Here is a 21,356-nt window from a genome sequence, read left to right as displayed (position 1 = left end):
CCCTATAAACTAGGAAAATGTGATCATTGAACTGGAGGTGTCTTGCAGGTGTATTTCTAGAGGTGAGGAAAATAAATGTCGATTTGTTCATGCAATCAAAGTTTGTAGAATATAAGTAATATAAATATTAGCCATTCAAAAAAGTAGGAAGCATCTTATCATAGACCCACTCTAACACATGACCAGTAATGAAAGATGTGTGATGTTTCTTCCAAAAGCAAGCTACTTAGTATTCCAATGGCAGAAAACAAACACAGACTTCGTTCACTCACCAGTTACACTTCTGGGAGCATATCATCCTTGTGTGTGAAAACCTAACTTTGGGACACTTTCTCCAAAGCACCTTCCCAAAGAATGTAATGAAGGCCAAATCAACATGGGTACAACAAGCTGTTACAAAAATGGAAGCAGGCAGGGCCAAGAATCCAAGGAAGGCTAGATCTTCATATCTGACGAGGCGGTGTATTTTCTTGGTTGCCTACTCACTCTGTGTGGAGCACCAGCAGGTCATCAGGTTGCTTAGCTACTTTGTGCAAGTGAACCATGTATTTGGACTAGCCATGGACTGCAGCCTCCAGCAATAGCTAGATTAATATCTCTACGTTGTGTTTACTTAAGGTTGAAAAACTCAGAGCTAAAACCAGCTATTATCTCATGTAGACAAAAATATTGTGATAAATTCAGGGCAAATTCTGAAGCACAGCCCAAAGTCAAAGGTGTTAGGTCACTCTTCAACCATTAAGTTTGGAGTTGAAATCAAAGATGAAATGGTATGAGAATCATCAGGAACTGATCAAGGGAAAGGAAGTAGCTTCCCTGGCCCATGGGCCATCTGCTATGATGATTATGTAGTCAGGTACCATTGAGTACTCCATAGCACAACCAATTTCTTGAAGTTTATGAACAGAAGTGCCCATCTAAAGTGAGACTCTTGTGTTGATGTAGAGTCACTGAATTATTCTGAATTCATGTAGATGCTTTTATTTCATCTTATAATGGGCTTGTGGCAATCACTAATGTCCACCAGATGATTATTTTGTCATTTCTAAGGACTTGCTATCTGTCCGCTGGAGAAATGCCTACCCTGAGCACACTGTGGAGAGAGGCTCTTCTCACACCCAGAAATATGACCTGGAGGGCAGGGATGATGAAGACAGCAGTCTGACTGAATTCACACACCTCAGAGACTTTGAAGAATCAGAATCCAGAGCACAGTCCAAATGGCTCCCAAGCTCAGGTTATCTAGCTCAATAATAATTTCCTTTCAAAATATAGTAATTTGTATTCTGTGGACATGCTATTTGTTTACACAACAAGATTCTGATCTTATCCATCCCACCTGTGCCCCTGGTGCCAACCAATATCCTTTCATGTAGGTGCCAGTAGCTCCATCCACACAGATGAGGCCTTGAGGACTGGACTCCAAGGATGCTGGAATTTTGATGGGTCTTCTACAGACAACAACAGCTACAGTTAGTAGTTTTGTTCAACAGCCATGTTCAGAAGTCTGCATTTTACAGCTCTCCTCTTACCGTCTTCTTATCCCCTCTTCTGAGTAGTCCCTTGAGCCTGGCTGGTGGGAGGTTGATATGCCGGACCCATTCATGGAAGGCCGATATGCAGAACCTACCCACAGCTGAGCACACAGAGTCCTTACAGCTCTGCACTTTGGTCATTGGTGATGCTGTGAATTCACCTCCCATTCATGGTAACTTCTTTCTCAGAGTTGGCTAAAATTAACTCACCCGAGTGAGCCCTAATATTTTCTGTAACTCTTTGCTACAGCAATGAGCAGCGCACAGATCTCGGTGGTCTGAATCTTGTTTTGTTTATAGTCTAATGTGTAACAGTAATTGTGAGGGGTCGGTCGGTGCCTTTAGTTTATTTCCTGCAGTAGATCTAAACCATTCTGACCAAATTCACATGCAGACTCACAAGGATGCTTGTCACCAAAGTGAAACTTTAGGGGGCAGAAAGGCCCCCAAAGAGAACAAGACTTCTTCCTCAAATAGAAAATCCAGTGTCCTTGAGTGACCTGGTAAGGAAGTCAATTCTTTCAATTGTCTTGCGCAACTTTATATTGGCCCATCATATTTTATTTCCAACCTGTTACTTGTTCTTTCCAAACATTTTCTGCCATTGTGGAATGAGACTAACTGATTTGTGAATAATAAATGAAAAGAACTCCATCTGTAGCTAAAGTTATTGTCATTTAGACTTCTGACATATGTTGCCGAAAGGAAAATCTACAGCTGTACAATAAGTAGAAAACCAGATAACAATTGATCTTAAATGTGCTGATCCCAGTGAGAAGAGAAATGTTCCCCACCTAACCATATTTTTGGTAAAGAGTGATGACTCACTCCTCTCTATGAAATGAAGTCCAGCACATAGGTAGTTAAAGTTTGAAAGATGCTGAAACTGTCTATGACAGATGAGCTTGTGCCCCAGCTTCAGGTCGGCCCTGCTTGGATGAAACTGAGTTGCTTTCTAAATAGAACAGCTCTCTCTGGTTCTATTTTTTTATTTCTAATTTCAGAGGAAATTTATGGTGTCTATATATCATAAATCTCATATATATGTATATATGTCTAGTAGCCAAGGAACACTAAATCTTTATGTTATTTTTCCTTAAAATTACACAATTTATCGTTATTTTCTCAATTGCTATAACAAACAGATGGGCAGTTTTAGTAACCGAAGTCAATTTTTAAATGGATTTAAAAAATGTTTTACTTGTACATGTATATTATTACACATATATACAATAAACTACCTACACCAAGAATAACCATGACACAACCAGCAATTAAATGTCATTTTCAATGCATAAAATGTGACCTCAGTTTTTAGGGGATGAATATAATAAAAAGAGTAAAATAAGATGAGAAATTTATAATTGTATAATGTTCTTCATTTATACTTAATTGTTGCAATAACTGGAGATCTCAGTGATGGCCGCTATGAAGAAAGTTAGTATTAATTTTGAGCTGTGCATTCAAGGTCGGGTCATATTTTGAACTGCATAATTTGTATATTTTGATATCATAGAAGTTACCAGGTGCATTGTGGACTGAGCTAGAAAAGGTTGCCAAAGAAATTTCCCCTGCTTTGACCTTCCTTGTCCTTCCTCTGATGCCTTCGGCTCATTGTGCCAGGTGACTTGGCCTGCGCCCAAGGTCAGCATAAAGACTAATGATTCTTATTTATGGAAGGACACCATTGTTCTCACAGGAATGTCAGTGTTCCCAGTAAAAGGGGAAACAGGTTGCTAAGCTATTGAACTGAAGTGAATTCTCATACAAACTTCAAAGATGTATAGTTAGACACTGTTTTTTTTTTCCTCCCAACATACAAGATGATAGGCTATTGCTCTCAGTGCCTAACAGGGACGGTACGTGATAACACTTTGTGTACACAGTACACACTGTGCACATTAGACTGTATTTATTTCTCCTAGTGAATCATTCTTTCTAGCATCTGAAATCAATTCACTTGATAGTAAATATATCAGATAATTTATTGTGATAAAACAAACTTATAGATGTAAAAATTATAAACATTTAAAAGCAAGATAGGCTCTTCCTGAGTTTGTTATGCTTCTGTGAGGGGTTTAGCTTTGAAACATACTTCCTATTTTCCTCTAATGCTATATTATCTATGATTTCTCTATTTTATCTTCATTCTGCCTATCTGTATATCATCAATTATGTCTATAATTCATCAGTTATATCTATTATATATCTATTATATATCTAATAATCAGTTATTATCTATTATTTATAACCATCTATTAATGTAGCATATACCTGTCTATTGTGTTTCAGTCAACTGTTGCCTTTGCTTATCATCTATCATTTATGTCTGTCTGTCTGTCTGGCTATCTACCTATCTATCTATTTATCTATATCTATCTATCTATCTATCTATATCTATCTATCTATCATTGATTTATCTGTATCTATCATTTCTCTACCTATCTATCCATCTGCTCATCTATATATTGATTATCTATTTATATATCTATCATCTGTTGACTTTTCTGCTGCTTACTTCTCTAACATCTTCCATTTATGTAACATCTGTATACATATATGTATCAATCATCTACCCATGTATCTACCAGTCATCCTTCTATCATGAAAAAGGAAACAAGTGGCATCAAACATGTTTTATATATGAGCAAAGTGAGGTCTTCAATGTTAAGAGACTTGCTAAATGTGATATATATAGTTAACATAGTTTGAATTCCAATACCCAGAAGCCAATTTTATTGATATTTGTGCTTGTGTAAATTCTTAAAATGATGTAAACATTAAAATTCATGTTTCATGTACCCCAAATTCCTCAGACATATTAATGGGAACTTAAGAAGTGAATGCGATAGACAAATTAGACTTAGAAAATAAAAAGAAAGCACAGGAGAGAAAATATTTTGAAGTTCTACAGACACAGACTAGAAAGGGTGTGTAAAATATACAGGATGATGGTAAGCAATAAAACTCAACATCACAGGCTCTAGTGCATTAGAGTATGCAGATGCAGTCCACATTGTAAATGTTCCTTGAAAGAGAGCAAAAGGTAAGTGTGGTCCACTCTCATCATGGAATTTCTCATTGTAACAGACAGAGACAGTAACAGAGAAGCACTTTGCTGTAAGATTGTCTCTTCTGGTAGCATCAGAAGCTCCACCCATAAACACTGACCACATGTCCACCCACATGGGAGCTGAACAGAAAGGATGCCAACAAACATGCTTCAAGGGGAAAAGCTCAATAGCCTTCAACCCTATACAAAGAACACTAGGCCATTGAGTAAAGTGGGAGATGTGGACCTTGCCAAGAAAGCACAAGCTAGCTGGTTGTCAGACGCAAATGGTCAGCCCTGAAATTACACATAAAATATATATTCCACAGGTCATTTTTAATAATATATACTTATATACATATATGCATGTAATAACCATGAAAGAAGAGGCTATGAATTTGAAGGAGAGTATTGAGGGGTGTAGGGGTTAGTTTGAAGCAGGGAATGGAGAAACATAATTAGGTTATTTTTTTAACTTTATTATTATTCTTGTTAGATCTCAATGGTTATCCCATCCCTTGTATCCTCCCATTCTTCCCTCCCTCCCATTTTCCCCTTATTCCCCTCCTCTATGACTGTTCCTGAGGGGGATTACCTCCCCCTCTATATGATCATAGGGTATCAAGTCTCTTCTTGGTAACCTGCTGTCCTTCCTCTGAGTGCCACCAGCTCTCCCCCTCCAGGGGACATGGTCAAAGGTGAGGCACCAGAGTATGTGAGAAAGTAATATCCCACTCTCCACTCTACTGTGGAGAGTGTTCTGTCCATTATCTAGATCTGGGTAGGGGTTAAAGGTTTACCACCTGTATTGTCCTTGGCTGGTGCCTTAGTTTGAGCAAGATGTCTAAGAGATTCCATAATTAAGTTATAATTTCAAAAATAATGTTTAAAAGAGAGCAAAAGAAAAATGCCAGATTATAAAATCTATTACAAATAGATCATTTTCTTTGGTATTCTAATAATTAGATTTTTTTCAAGGAGATAAAACATTGTTCAGAATTCTCAGTGAAATCCACATTCACTCTCTACTGTACATATAGTACTTCACCTCCTAGTGGTAATAATAGGGTGAAGACCCATGAAGAAAAGATGACACTGTGAGCTGTCCTATCTGGGATAATACAATGCTAACACCAGTTTCTAGCTTGCTCTCCCAAAGAGGCATTCCATCATGTTTCATGGCTTCCATACTGACTAGCACAGAGGGCAGAGGGACATCTTTCCAGGAGAGGCAGTGACGGATGGTAAGAGTGTACCTGACTTGACCTTCATCCACACTATGTAGGAAGACTTGCATTGTGTGTTTTAGATAAATTATCTTTGATTTTGTTACATGTTCAATAACTTGTCATAGACAAACTTTAGCAAAAACGAATAAATTAGCACAAAAATGAATAAATAACAGTGAAGAAAATGAACTGAAGATGAAGTATCCAAGAAACTAATCAATTCACCAGGCAAAAATCAAACTGTCTTAACATCATTCTGATACAGACATATCACACTGGCATTGCATGTAAAACCTCTTGAAATCACTTGGTTTAATTTGGTAAAATCAAGGTACTGGACTGTTTTGTTCTTCTTTGGTTTACAATTAAAGAATGACACAGATCAAGATTGACATGAAACACAATTATACATTTACATACTTGTTTCATCCCCCCATCTGAGGAAGAGATATTCAAATCAAAATTGATTCATATATTCAGAACAAATACATGAAGGTGGTAGCTTGAGTAAATTCCATGGAAAGGGAAAAATAAGGTGGAAACAGGAAAGGGTATTGTGTTTTTCTTGTTTTGTGTGTCTCTTCTACGGGTTTGCTGTTGGTTTGTGCTTCTGGTGTGACACAGCATGATCACGGTGATGCCACCTTTAGCTGCTGTGACATCTAAGTTCTGAGGATCTTTCCCCTTCTGCCACGTTTACTGTACAGCCACAGTTGATTTCTTTGCCTTTTGCCTTTTTAAGGGAATCTCTGCTGATGTTTAAAACATACAGACGCACTTAGCTGTTAATATATGCATTTACCATAAAATTTGTATAAGCATAAGGGAAACATATTTTTGTCAGGAAGACATTATAAATGCATTAGTGTATATACATTCATCTCTGAATGTTTAGGATCTTAAGGTTATTGAAGTAAAATTAAAACTGAATATGTGCTAGGATTTATTATTTAGTAAAATTACAAAAAATTATAGAAAAAGTGAAATGTACAAATTTCACATTAAACAATCCCCCTTTGGCAATTCTCAATGTTCATTCTGTGTTGATAAATTTCCATACTATCTGCTCTCCTGTCTACACACCTGCTCATGTCTAAGGCAGCCTTCAGTCTGCACATCAGAAGGAGGGGACTTCAACTAGGTGTTTACATTCATGGGGAGCCATCCTGTGTTCAAGGACTATTTTGTATTTGCTCATCTCACCTTAGCAAAGAGTGTGAAATGTAGCACTGACATTTCAGTAAAGCAAGTGAGACTAACAAGACAGATGAATTGCTCCGAATGCATTATAGCTTTCTTTCACAGAGAAGTTTTAAGAGTGTATGACAACACAGGAGTCTTGAGTGAAACTTTTTCTACCCTTGAAGAAATGAAAATCATACTCATCAATTTCCCAAATGTGATGGCTTTGCTCTTGAAAAGTCTACTAGATGTCACATTCATGAAACCAGAGAATAGTTGTCCCTTTTTCTGGTCACAAAAGGGTAAATGGGGTCATTATGATGACCTTCAACAGGAGGCAGTTAGTCAACAGGTAGGTCTATGCGCTCACATCTATCTGTGCTGATCAAAATGGTAGTGACAGGGAAATGAACCCCGGGCTGCAGAAACACCAAGTTTCTGACATTATGGCTTATTCTTAAGAGGCACACACGTAGCAGCTTCAGCTATTAGTTTATTATAGAGAGAAGTCCAAGTAGGAAATTGAATCGAGGTTCTTTAAGTGGGGGATTGTGTAAACACTTATTGCATTTTCATGTGAGTCAGACAGCTAAGCTCACCTGCTTTTGCAGGGATCATACAAAAGAACATAAGGCAATAAGTGCCTGGAAGCCGCGGCTCCAGCTGTCTTTGCGATCTCCTTCCCTCTGGATTTGTGTGGAACGTGCTAGCGGCTGGGATCAGCCGTACACACTGGAACTTGATTAAAGCTGCAGATGAAATAACAAGACCTTCTGGATCTGCAAAGTTGACCCACGGAAGATATAACAGATTCCTCCACGGAAGGTGTGTGCTGCCCACTCGGCCTGGATAAGACCGTGCCTCCATCCCACCCTTTCTCATTACCGTTTTAACAGACTCTCACTCAAGTCTGTTTCTTTGCTATTTGAGTTTGGGAATTCGGCTTGAGTTACTGAGCTACTGCTTCCTGGCCTGTAAAACAAAGGTACTGTTTACCTCCACAGTGTTCCAGCTTATATAAAACCTAACTGTGGACCGGAAGCACCATGGGCACTCAACACATGTGCCCTCATCACTCTCTTTGTTATGACCAGGTTGACTGACCCAGATTAGCTACCAGCTTCAGCAGAGACAGACTGGTTAATAATTAGCAATAATCAAATGCACAGAGAACAACACATTAACATTAATAGCAAAGTAAAACCCTGACCTCCCCATGAACTGGTACCTACATTTCATTATTTTGTGCTTGGATTTTTACAATGCACACTCAGCTAAGAATACCAATACCCACACGGGTAGCTAATCCAGAGGCGTGAAACTGATATCTCCGAGTGAAACTGATCATTACAGCCGACGTTAGACAGTTTTGGTAAGGAACATTTTTGACCACTTAGTGTAAGATGCCAATTTTGCATCCAGGAGAGGATGGACTAACAGGCATCTCGAAGCACACGCTGTGGTTTTACACTCTGTTGATTTTTACTCCTACTCTTTCCTCTCCAATGAGGTGCTAAGTACTAACTCATTAATACATCTTGTCTGGGTTACAGACCTCTTTGGCCTAACTCACTTCTGTCTCACTCTTAATGTAGCCTCAGTAGTAATTGATTTATCTCCCCACAGTGTCCTGGCCACATCCTTTCCTTCCTCCCAGGACCATAGCTACACACTAGAGCTGGTTTCTACTTTATTCAATGCCACTCTTCATTATGGAAAAATAAAAATTTCTAATGACTACAAAATTTATATGTAGCTCATTATCTTCAATTCTTTTCCAAATGAAATAGTATGGCTTTTCTAAATTGTCAAATATAATTCTATACCCCCTCATTCTACACTAAGGCCAAATCAGAATCTCTCTATCTGGGGGACACATAAACCATTAAGCCCTAGTCAGAACATGCAAATATGTCACTCTGGAGCCTGGCCTCTGCTACTAAACTGGGATCCTGTGGTCTTTGATGTCACTCAGGATGTTGCTGCTTTCTCCCTGCTCCTGAAGATCTACCTGTTTTGCTATTCTCAGACCTGATGCAACTAGCACTGTGATTTTCCCAGAATCCCTTGCTTTTAAGGCAGTGGTTCTCAACTTTCCTAATGCTGTGACCCTTTAATACAGTTCCCTATGTTGTGGTGAACCCTAACTGTGAAATTATTTTGTTGCTACTTCATAGGTATAAATTTGCTACTGCTATGTGTCATGATGTAAATATTTGTGCATCCAATGGTCTTTTGGGGGTTGCAACCCACATCATCACACTCCATTGTGTGTCTTTAGATACCCTCTTCCATACTATCTGTCTCTAACCCATCACCAGTTTTTAATAACCAGTTTAACATCTTAATGTCACTCTACTTTGATGTATATATTTTCTTGACCGTCAAATACAAATGATACAGAAAGTAATAAACTAGATCTTGCAAATGGAAAGAGATATCAAGTCTGTGCTCCTCACCCCAAGACCATGCTTGAATTTAATTGTGCAGAGTTAGAAGATGGAGTCTCCAGAAGGAGATGTGGGTCACCCCAGGCTGAGTCCTCAAGCATGTGTTTCTGCCTTTCTCAGTTGACTTACCTTAGGCTCTCATTGGATGGTGTTCCTCCAGTGCAGTTTATTTGAAAGCCAAGTCATTGCTTTGTGTTTTACTCTTTATATACATGCTATCTCCATTCCTTTTTACTGAGGTAAAGAAGCAGGAAAGCTTGACTGGAGGCAGAACAGATTCTGCTCTCATAGTCCTGACTTCCCATGCCTCAAAGCCATGAGCCAAATAGACCTTTGTTCTTTATTAGTCACTTTTTCTCCAGGAATTTCTGATAGCTATCGGAAATGGACAATTGGGAACCAATATTGATTTGCTAAAAAGTAAAGACCCACACCCACATAGATCATTTTTCCTGAGGCAGTTGAACATTGCAAATAAAAAACTAAATGAACTCTAAGTAGAATGAGTCCAAATTCATTCTGACTTAACAGATGGAGGGTCACTTATTTGAATCAGACCACTCCCTTCTGAGGCCCACTTTGTTCTAAAGAAGGTCTCCAGAAAGCTTGACAATACAAAAAATGACACAACAGAAAGAGCCTCTAGTTAGAAGCTCCTGTTGCTGCAGGAAACACTTGAATGACTTCACATCGGGTGGAGCAATGGGTAGCGCAGCCCTCCCCAAATGGCTGGTTAATGTTGTAGAAGACTACTTCTCACCGAGAACTCTGATGGCAACCAGGCTTTGGGTTGGATGAGTAATGGCAGCCAAGTGGAATGCCCTCACTCACAGTGTTCCTCTCTGACATTGTGAGGCGGCCTTTCATCCATGGACACCAAATGATTTCAAGCCGTTGCCTGTGGCAGAGCTGGTGAAGTAATTTAGAGAGCATGACATGAAACGAACATCCTGCAAACTTCTTTCACAGAGAAAAGGAGGGGAATGCTGCGGAAAGTATCAAAATATAGAAAGACTGTCTTCTGAGGATTTTTGGTCTACTTGGTATGGTTTGATGTTATGTTCTCCTAAGAAAACGCAAGTTAAAACTTCATATTCTTAGCATTATTTTAACAGTTCTTAGACTTTACAGTTCATGTATCTAACTCACTGAAATTAAATAATGCATAGCTCCTAACTCCAACCATGGAAGTATAAGACATGTTGCATAGATCTCATTCAAATGATTTATTCCACATTTCCAAGAACACAGTGTACTTTCTACTTTCTGTCCCACTACTGAACAAGAAAAGGCTGAATGGAAAAATACAACAAAGCACTGGGTTTCTTGGTCTTTGCCTTGCTTCAAGGATTATCATTTTCAATCCAATGTGTGACTAATAGTGTAGGAAAGGAATTCATGAGGTGTTTGACAGGGTTCTCTGGTACCCTACACTTCTTCAAACACTATGAGCTTTTGAACTTGAAACAGTGTTAGAACTATGTACATCCAGACATACTGGACTTATTTATTCACATGAATACAATGTAACATGCTAACCTTGGACTCACCCCCTACAAATTGCCATTGTGGTTTTCAGAAGACTGTTCATGATATAAAAGATGTCCATATCTCATACTACATGTTTCTCCTCTACTTTAGCACATGTCATTTGTCACACAGGTCCTTACTATGAAAATACAAGTTTGAAAAATAAAATCAGGAAGGACTTCAAGAAAGCTACAATGTAGAAAGAATGGTCTACAGTGAAGCCACTGGAATTGGTTGGATGTGTTTCATGTCCAGGGAGGAGGGATGCAGAGAGAAGGACAGATGGCCCCCTGCACATCTTTCAATAAAGCACCACACAACAATTTAGTCAATCTTCATGACAAAAAATTTGATAAGATGTTGTTATTAGCTACAGTGGATTCTGGGAATTTATCTTAACCTGCAAGCATTTGTGCACACAGATAATTGTTGGTTCATAGAAGAAGGTCACAGTTAATACCTGAAGAAGCCTTATTTCAAACATAGCAAGAAAGGAAAGTCATTGGTCAAAAGTGAGTTTCAGTTTTTTGAAAATGATTTCTTTTAGCTTCTCACTATATGGTAACGTAGTGGATACTGACTTCCAACTTGAAATGGTCATGCCATTATAAGCAAACAGCTGGTCATTAAATTTTAATATTTTGAATGCTAATTCCTGTCATGTTAGCAGAAATATTGTCAGTCTGATAAAGTTGCAAAGTCTTAAGTTCTTAAGTTCTATTTAAATCCAAAATTATTACAGTATTTTGAAAAATCAGAGTCAGTCACGTGGTGGTGGCTTAATCCTAGCGCTTAGGAGGCAGAGGCAGGAATATCTCTGAGTTCAAGGCCTGCCTGGTCTACAGAGTAAGTTCCAGACATCCAGAGCTATGTAGTGAGTGAAACCGTGTAAGAAAAAGAAAAAAAAAGTCAGAGTCATATATACAAGATGATTCACCCCATTACTTTTTTTTCTAAAACGTCCAGAGATGCAGATTAAACTCTGAAACATCTCTTACCTTATCCCTTGAGCTGTGTCACTTTTTGTGTTAAGCGTTCTTCCCTGCATTTGTCAGGAAGATGGTAGAGCTCAACGGCCCAACATTACAGAGAGTTCCCCACAAAAAACAACCACTGTGCTTTAAATGAGGCCCTGTTTTTGTCTGGCATTATCTTGAATGGCATTTTATTGATGACAGACAGAACAAGTCTCTATAAGATAGTGGAAATTATTGTTTGAAATGATCAAGTAGGTGTAGTTGTCCTGAGAAGGTGCATGATGACATATTTGTCACCACAGACTTGAGAAAAGTCCTTCAATCTCTGGATATGTATCTATTCTATCCAGTTGAACTTGGTATCTATTGTTTAAATTTCAAATTTATAACGCCTGGCCTGATCACTTTTTGTTTCAGAGATCAATGTAGTTTTTATTTAGTTGTATTTTTTAATGTTAAGTACAAAACTCATTATTAATGTCAACTATTTTCTGGAAAGTCATTAAGAAACCTGGCTTAGTTAACAACCATTCTTCACAAGGAAGCGTGAGAGATGAGGTAAGTGGCTAGGAATAGATGTTAAATGTGAGTCAGAGATATTTCACACAATTACCACCTTAAATCATAGTAGCCTGTTAAAGCCTATTCATGTATTTTACATTTTCTGAGTACTAAGTAACCATGATGGGTTGCACACCTTGTCCTACCCTCCTCATAGCAGTATCCCCATACTTGCTCCCTTCCTCTGTCTTTTTGTTCTCTGATCATCTCGTTATCAGTCCTGAAGTAAGAAGGAAGAGACTTCATATTGTGACTCTGATGAGAATACAAATGAGGAGTGACACATGCTTCTTGAATTTCTCCTGTCATCATGAGAATACAGAGAATATTTCTTTAGGTGTTACAAATACTATTAGCAAGTAGATAAATTTGCAGGTGGTTGTATAGTCACTAGATTGTATCTCATGTCATCAACAATGAAAACACAAACTGAGTTTGTCTCTAAACACTTTCATATTCTTTAAACTCCTTCCAGAGATGCTGAAGATTAGGAAAGTGTGAGTTTCAGTTTTTCCTTCCAAAACATTGCTTCCTCTCCCCTCTCCTGATGTATATGCACACTCAATCATGTAAAACAAAACAAAGCAAAACAAAATCAACAACAACCAAAGCATGGACAGATTTCTCATGATATTCATGCCTTCCTCTATTAAATCTCAAAGAAAACTCCATATGCCTTTGATCGGTATGACTTGATACGGGGAATTGTGAGTGCTACGGGAGAAACTTATTTGTAGCCATAGTGTTTCAGGAGTGATCAAATTTGATGCTGAATGGTAAGAAGTGAGCTAGAAAACACTTTTGAAGGAGGAGTAGGTCCTGGCTTGAGACAAAGCCCTGGAGAAAGGGCAGCTGTTGAAGGATGGCCATGCCAAAGTCACTCAAGCAGCAACAGTCTAGCATGATGGAAGGAAAGCCGACTGATGGTGAACAGGCTAGGGTTAAACAGGTCCAATTGATTTAGTGTCTATAGTTGATATGTATTAATTTTATTTTATTTTTTAAGGGAGAGTGATGGCTAACTTTATGGTTTTTAATTTTAATTTATTATCATTTATTCAGATTACATGCCAATTGTTATCTCCTTGCTTGTATCTTCCTGTTCTCACTCTCCCTTCTTCTTTTGCCCTATTCCCGCTCCCCTAGAACTCTGACAGAAGGGGACCTCTTCCCCCAAATATGACCACAGCATATCAGGTCTCATCCGTATAGCCTGTTTCTCCTTACTATTCAACTTAAGTTTAGGAAATTTTTCATTAAAGAAATGTCTCAGAATTTATGCATAGACTAGATGAGAGGCAGTTTATGTCCTGTACTGTTCTAAGAAGGAGTCAACTGTCCAATTGATGTGATTCTCCTACACAAAATCACACCTGCACACAATGCAGATGGAAAAAGTGATCATGGAGTACTTAGTCCCAACAAATCCATGTTCAACATAACAGTGATCAGAAAGTGAGCAGAAAGATTGTAAGAGCCAGAGGGCAGGGAAGTCTATTGTGAGGTTTTATCTCCTAAGAATGACAGGAAAGCTACACTCATGATACCTCAACAGTATGGTTGCCTGAACAAGACCTGAACAATGACAACAGCAACAGAGATGCTAACACAGAAAGGGGGAAGTCAGGGAGTCTGTCCCTAGGCAGAGAGCTATACAGACAATTTGGTAACACATATATCAGCTGAGAAAAGAATAATTAGTTTTCCCCAGAGATAAGCCCCCGATTGGTTATCAAATGTCTAATGATCAGCACTAAACTGTATACAAACAGTTTTTACATCAGGAAGTTTATGTCCATTTGTGATTCCAAGGAAGGATTAGAAGTAAGGGGCTTGCCAAAGTAACTTAGGAAAGCATATCCCTACAAGACCAATTTTATTTATTTTTATTAATGAAATGATCAAAGTATGTTGTACATGTAATTAAATACTGCTCTTTTCCTTTATATTATCCCATAAAAATGGACTCAATCATTTGTCAGTAAATATGCCACTTCCTGAAGATAGAGGACCACTGCTGCCTTAGCCACCAAAATGTATATTGTTTTACAAGACTAGAAGAGTAAGTTCAAAATGGCAGCAGGTATATGGCCAGACTATTCTCCCTTCAAGTATTCCTGATCCTGTCTGGCATAAGACCACCCCATGAGCCTTGAAGCTCCTGTCAGATTCTTAATACTTCCTGTGTATGCTCCATGGGAGATTTTACAATCTGAAGAAGATCCTGGCACACATGTCTCAAGGTTATTTTCTTTTCCCAGAACGGTGTAGTAACTATGCATTCCTTTCCAGGCCCTGAAGTTGAACATAATTCTGCCAAGGTGTCTTAGCAAGTTATTATTTACAGGTTAATTTCTCCCAAACCACTACCCCAACATCTCTTCTGAGTGGCAAACCAGGAAGATGTCTGACTCACTGTGAAGACAAATAATAACCTGCATCCCTGCACGTCTAAGCAGATGTCTCTTCCTGGGCACAGGAAAACGGTCCCTATATCCAACTGCTTCCTAAATCACTGTGAAATTCTCCCATGTCTACTCCTGAAAGATGTAAATTGTCTCATCAAGAGAACATCAAATAACACAGCTACAAATAAAGACCACAAAAAAACTCACACAGTATGGAGAAGCTAATGGAATTGGAAAGAGATGATAATGAACAAAGTGGACAAATTAAGACCTTGATAGGAATTCACCCCCACAGACAAAGGCACTGCTTTTTACTCCATTCCTTCCCCACCCTACACTGATTGATCATCACACTTGCCAGGTGGTTATTTTGATTTTGCTTAACAACGATACTCAGTGATTACTGTTCTGAATAATTGCTGAGGTAGGAATTTGACTACTCTCTCAAGGTCTACTTTCAGGTCCATGACCGAAGGAGGTTGAAAGTCATCAGATCATCAATGGGAGAGCACAGAAGTTGGACAAACGGATAGTCAACAAACCTCCTTAGACTACTTATGTAGTTGATATTGGAGGGAATAATGTTTTCCTCATAGTAGTGAGGTAGGCAGTTGAGTATCAAGAACGACTACTCAAAGGGAGGAAAGGAGCATATGGAAGAGGCAGATGCTAACAGATGAAGCCAATTATCATAAGAATGCCAAGACTTGCTTAACAGGTTGCTGGAGGCTTAGAACATACTAAATCTATGGCATCTCCCTTGTTAGGGGATCCCTATGCCTCCCCCCCTCTCAGCCCTAGGAGGATTACCAGGTCCTAAATATAGATAACTAAGACAAGTCCTTGAGCCAAGGGGCTTCAGTTTGAATGTGAAATATCCCCATGGCATTTTCTATTTGAAACCTTAGTCCACTGCTCTTGTAGATGGTCAGAAGGCTGTGGAACATTTTAGGATGTGGCTCCTCACTGGAGGAAGTGGTTCACTGAAGTTTGCCTCCAGATTTCCAGGAGGCATGACCATCTCTTCCAAGTTGGCTGCCACTCATGTCCCCACGGAGCTGGGCTGTGTTTCTTCTCCAGCTGTGGCTCAGAATCAACTCTGACTTCCTACAGCTGATTTTGTCACATTCCTTAGAAAAGTAACTAGAACATCAGGGGAGGAAAAAAACTTTAAAATAATACAATTTCCTTTACTTAAAAAAAAAAAAGTCTTTTCTGAAGGGACGGAATTTTACCAGAGCCTAAGCAACTTAGATTTTTATCAAACCCCAACTAATCTAGGGAGTGGGAGGAACTACAGTTTCTTCGACCCCAAGTCTGCTGAGAACCCAATGTATACGTTAGACTACTGGATACCACCAACCCTCACACGCATGCTTTACCAATGCATCCATTGAGAAGTGTGTATGTGCTACAGCATTTAGGTCATATCAGAGGCAACAGGTATGGGTATCAAAGCCTTCAGGTCTGTGTAAGAAAGATTTAAAAAATGCAATGGTAAAAATTTCCACAAAAAGTCACCATGGAACATGGAGATATTAACACTACAGTCACAATGGGTAAAAACTACATTCCGAAGTTGAGCCAAAAATGTGAAGCCCGCTATGCAACAGCTCACCCAAGGTCCATTTTCTCTCTGGTCCATTTAGTATATGGCCTTTCCAAAAGGGAGATAACTAATAGACAAAGCATGGTAAAGACAAAACAAAATGGGGGCTGAAGGGAGAGAGCGACACCAGACCAACTTCATATGAGGCAGGATCCCTATATTAAGAAAATAACCGTGGTTAATAAGATGTAAATGATAACATGGAAAATGGGCAACACTCAAGAAGAAATGATTCATTTAGTGGGTATGGAAATGAAGAAAATCAAAATGAAATGAAAAACAAAAACAAAAACAAATAAAACCCACTTTGTTACAAGCCAAGGGATATATTCTGTGAGCTATGTTTGTGAACCAGTGACCTTGATGACGTCACCAGAAACCACTGTGATAAAAATGTACATTGAAACATGACAGCATATTAATCCTGAACTCGAATCCCCCATCCATGAATCCGGAGTTGATAATGGAACATATATCACAGATTTAGTGAGAATACAAAAAAGAAAGAGCACAGTTGGAATTAGAACAGGATCAATTCCCTAATTAAAAATGACCTAGAATTTCCCAGAACTTAATGACAGAGATACACTTCAGACCCAGGGTGCTCAGAGAATGCCATGCAGAACAAATGCCCTGTACCATGATCTACATGTTTTTAGACATGACCTAGCTGGGCAACTGAAGAGTATAGGAATCACAGATGCAAGTAACATTAAGCTGACATTGATTAGGCTGTGTGTTTGGAAAGAGACACAGCAGCAGCAGCCAGGGAAACACCATGATTTGTTATATAGAGAGAACTAAGAGGTTCTCAGTAGGCATCCTCTGTAGGGGACCAGTCTCAGGCTTCATGCATCTTGGATGAGGAAGCTGCAGTTGGGACTTTCTGCATATACAATAAACTAAATGCCAACCACTCACTGCCATGCATGCTAGGACCTTTGCCGTTCCTATAGTCTGAGGCATTGACATATTTGACAGGGAGTGGTCATGCCAATGATACACAGTCACATGAGATGCCCCCAATCCTAACTACACCAAATAAAACTATAGTGACCTGATATAAATAGGTCTGCATGAGAGAAAGCAGAGGGACGGGGGGGGGGGGGGTGCTTTATCTACACAGGAGCAAAGTGTAGCTAAAAAAAAAAAAGAAGAAGAATCAGTGTTCAGAAATCCTGCAGACACAGGGAGAATGAAACTGACATGTTAGAAGTATTGAAAAACCTGTATCTTTAAATGCTTACTTCAACCAAGATGGAAAAAGTCATCCATAAGTAAACATGTTCCCAATTGATCCGCCTTCTAGAAAAGGAAAAGAGAATGTCTTTAGCCAGGGAAACACTACAGATGGCAAACTCTGGCCAACATAATGAAGATGATGACATAGAAATTAATAAAAGATGAAGTGAAATCATTTCTCGATTCCTAACTGACAGACTGGGCAACTGTTTGTCCCTGTAGTCTAGTTTATCGACACTACAGCTTATGAAATTAATACAACAGGTGCACAATATGGGTAAAAGTGGGGCGACTTGGTTACAGATCTGGAGCAGGCCAAGATATGGCCCAGCAGCATTAGAAAACAACCTTGAATTTATTATAAATGGGTCTTGGAACCTCTGGGTGACCACTGGAATTTCACCATGAGTAAAATCAATAGGCTATAATAAAAGGAAATTTCAATCACATAAAACGTTCATTTGAAGCCTGGGAATGCAAAAAGAAGATGTTGACAAGGAAAATATAGAAAAAGAAAGGACAATAAGAATATAAGCAGACCACATACCTAAATAAAACCTCGTCCAGCTGATCCAGTTGTCTCTTTAACTGAGACTGATCTAGAGATAAGGGAAGAAAGTTTCCAGAGAAAATATAATAGAGGAGAGAAATTTAAAAACACACAGTTCATAAGGAAATTTCTTTAAAACTATTTATTTATAATTTATTTAATGTATGTGTGTGTATACAAGTATATTCTCCTAGCATGTCACATGTGTGAGGATGGCAGGGGACAACTTGCAGGAATGGTTTCTGTCTTTCTATCATTGAGTTCCAGAGGTGGATATAGGGCTATTGGACTTAGTGGCAAGCCCCCATCTCATCTGTACTTTCCAGATGTATGCCCACATCGTCCCATCTTCCTCCTCCTATTCTCTTTAAAATCAGGTACCAACTGAGGTGTATGCATATTTTCATATAAGTTTGATGGTGTACCTGACAGGAAAGAGTGAAACTGCACACTCAAGATGGAGATATTTTACTCTTATTCAAAAATAAAAACATCACTAAATACAACAGAAAATTGATGGTGTCCTTAGTTTGTATAGTTTTTCCACTTGAACAGCCACTTCCTTTCCTTGTGAACACTGTCAAATCCAGAAGCCTTTACTTTCTTACTTTATAAAAAAAAGCATGAGTGAATTAATGCATAAAGAAATTGAAGTGCTCAGAGCCTGTTATTCTGAATTTTGTATCTGACCATGCCATCTGATAATGTGTGACATTCTATTTTAATTTAATACACAAGCAAATACCTTTCCATGATACTATCATTGAGCCTCTGGAAAGGATAATGAATAATGTTTAAACTGAATTAGAGCCAAATATATGCTACTGCTTCTCTCTGTGTAAGTAATGAAAAAACTCTGGAGGATTGCCACATTAAAAGATGCTTAAACTCTTTGCAGAGGTAATTCTTCTTGAGAGCAGAAGACCAGAGGAAAGGAAAGCAACAGGAGAAACACAGACACATACATACATACATTCATACATACATACATACATACATACATACATACATACATGCAAGCATGTAGGCAGGATGGCTGGCAGACAGACAGATAGACACATGAACAGACAGACAGACAGACACACACACATGGTCACAAACACTTTTAAACACATACAGAGAAAGACAAATAGACAGACAGACAGATCGCACACACACACAAAGCCACCCACTGCAAGTGTTTTCCCAAGTTATTCTGAATTGTGCTCCTGTTTTCCTCCACAATATGCTATAACTGTATTGTGTTCTTCCAGATGGCAAGGGAATAAAAACAATGTAAGGGTTGGTGATGTATGAAGGACATGAATTGATGGATGGTCTGCAATTAGTTATTCACACCCAAGTGTGAACAAAGGGGCTGGAAATTGGGGGCTTGAGAATTTTGAAGATTTACAGGATAAATTTACAAAGTATTGAAATTGTACAAAAGGAACATACTAAGGACAAAAATAGTCAATTGTGCTGATGTATTAACTGTTGTAAATGTTCTTCGTAAAATTCTGGAGAAAAGAAACTACTTCAGAATCAGTTTTATTAAAATAGAAAAAATGTAAAGTACCTCTTATATTTCTAGGGTTTCTGTTTGTTGGTTCAGAGATTCCAAGTAATCACCGAGAGTTTTTGCTACCTCTGAAATATGAGCAGATGGTGGGATGTTCACCCAGCTCAATGTAAAGTTATATGCAATAACGTATAGAATATTTTCTAAAGCTACAGCACATACTCTAAATTCTGGCATGAGACATCATGAGGGTTGGGGTAGGGATGGAGGAATCTGTGTTGATTCTTTGCTCCACAAATGCTGTCATCATTCCATAGGGCTACAAGTTTTAAAGTTTTTTTTATCATTACCTGGTCCCATGGCATCTTTGGAAGTGAAGATTTCAACAGATTAGGCAGTTAGCTTTGATAGCTCAGTCTATACAGCTCTGGCCATGTCACCACAGTCATTCCGTTATGCGCTGGCACAAAACATTATGGCACTGAGATCTTTTGCTGCTACTGTGGATTGCATGTGCCTTTGACCTACAAAGGTGAGGACGGGGTCTCTGCACCTGGTATCTGAAGAATGTGAAGAATTTGTTTTTATTATATCTTCTACCTAAAGCAAAGATAGTGAAGAGGAAACCAAGATTAAGTCTTGGGTCCTTTTAATTGCTGGTCCATCTGTTGAGAGACAATATGCTCTCAAATTATTTTCCTTGGTCTCCTTTTCAATATTTTTGGAGTACATATGTATATTAAACAAAAAAGCAAAAATGTCAACAATAAACAATCATTCATTAGGAAAATACAGATAATTAAATGAAAATAACAAATTTTCAGTAAACTTTAAACCCCTACCCAGATCTAGCCAATGGTCAGAACAGTCTCCACAGCTGAGTGGAGAGTGGGATATGACTTTCTCATGTACTCTGGTGCCTCACCTTTGACCATGTCCCCTGGAGGGGGAGACCTGGTGGCACTCAGAGGAAGGACAGCAGGTTACCAAGAAGAGACTTGATACCCTATGAGCATATACAGGGGGAGGTAATCTCCCTCAGGAACAGTCATACGGGAGGGGAATAAGGGGAAAATGGGAGGGAGGGAAGAATGGGAGGATACAAGGGATGGGATAACCATTGAGATGTAACAAGAATAAATTAATTAAAAAAAAGAAAAAAGTAATTTCAAATAATACTTTCTATGATTATTTTAAATACTATTCTATTCATAACCTTGCGCATAAAATAGAACAGAAATTTGCCCCATTATTCTATCAGTAATTCTTGGTCCCCTGTAATAGTCAAAGTACTTTACAAAGTCTGAAGATGTCAATCAAATTGAATGATAGAAGTCACTATAATAAATAAATCTGTAGTTCATTAAACAAATTCAAAGTAACTCTATAAAGAGGGTTGATTAAAGATAGACTAAATTAGCACCATGAAAGAATAACGGTACATAGGCCCACAGAGGCTCTGCAATGCTGATTTTCATACTGGTGGGTAATGGCAATTTAGTGACCACGGGAAGAATGAGGGGAAGTTGT

This window comes from Acomys minous (genome assembly GCF_964271855.1).
Source record: "Acomys minous genome assembly, chromosome: 19".
Taxonomy (NCBI): Eukaryota; Metazoa; Chordata; class Mammalia; order Rodentia; family Muridae; genus Acomys; species Acomys minous.
The sequence above is the reverse complement of the archived record's forward strand: the minus strand, read 5'-3'. Positions refer to the sequence as shown.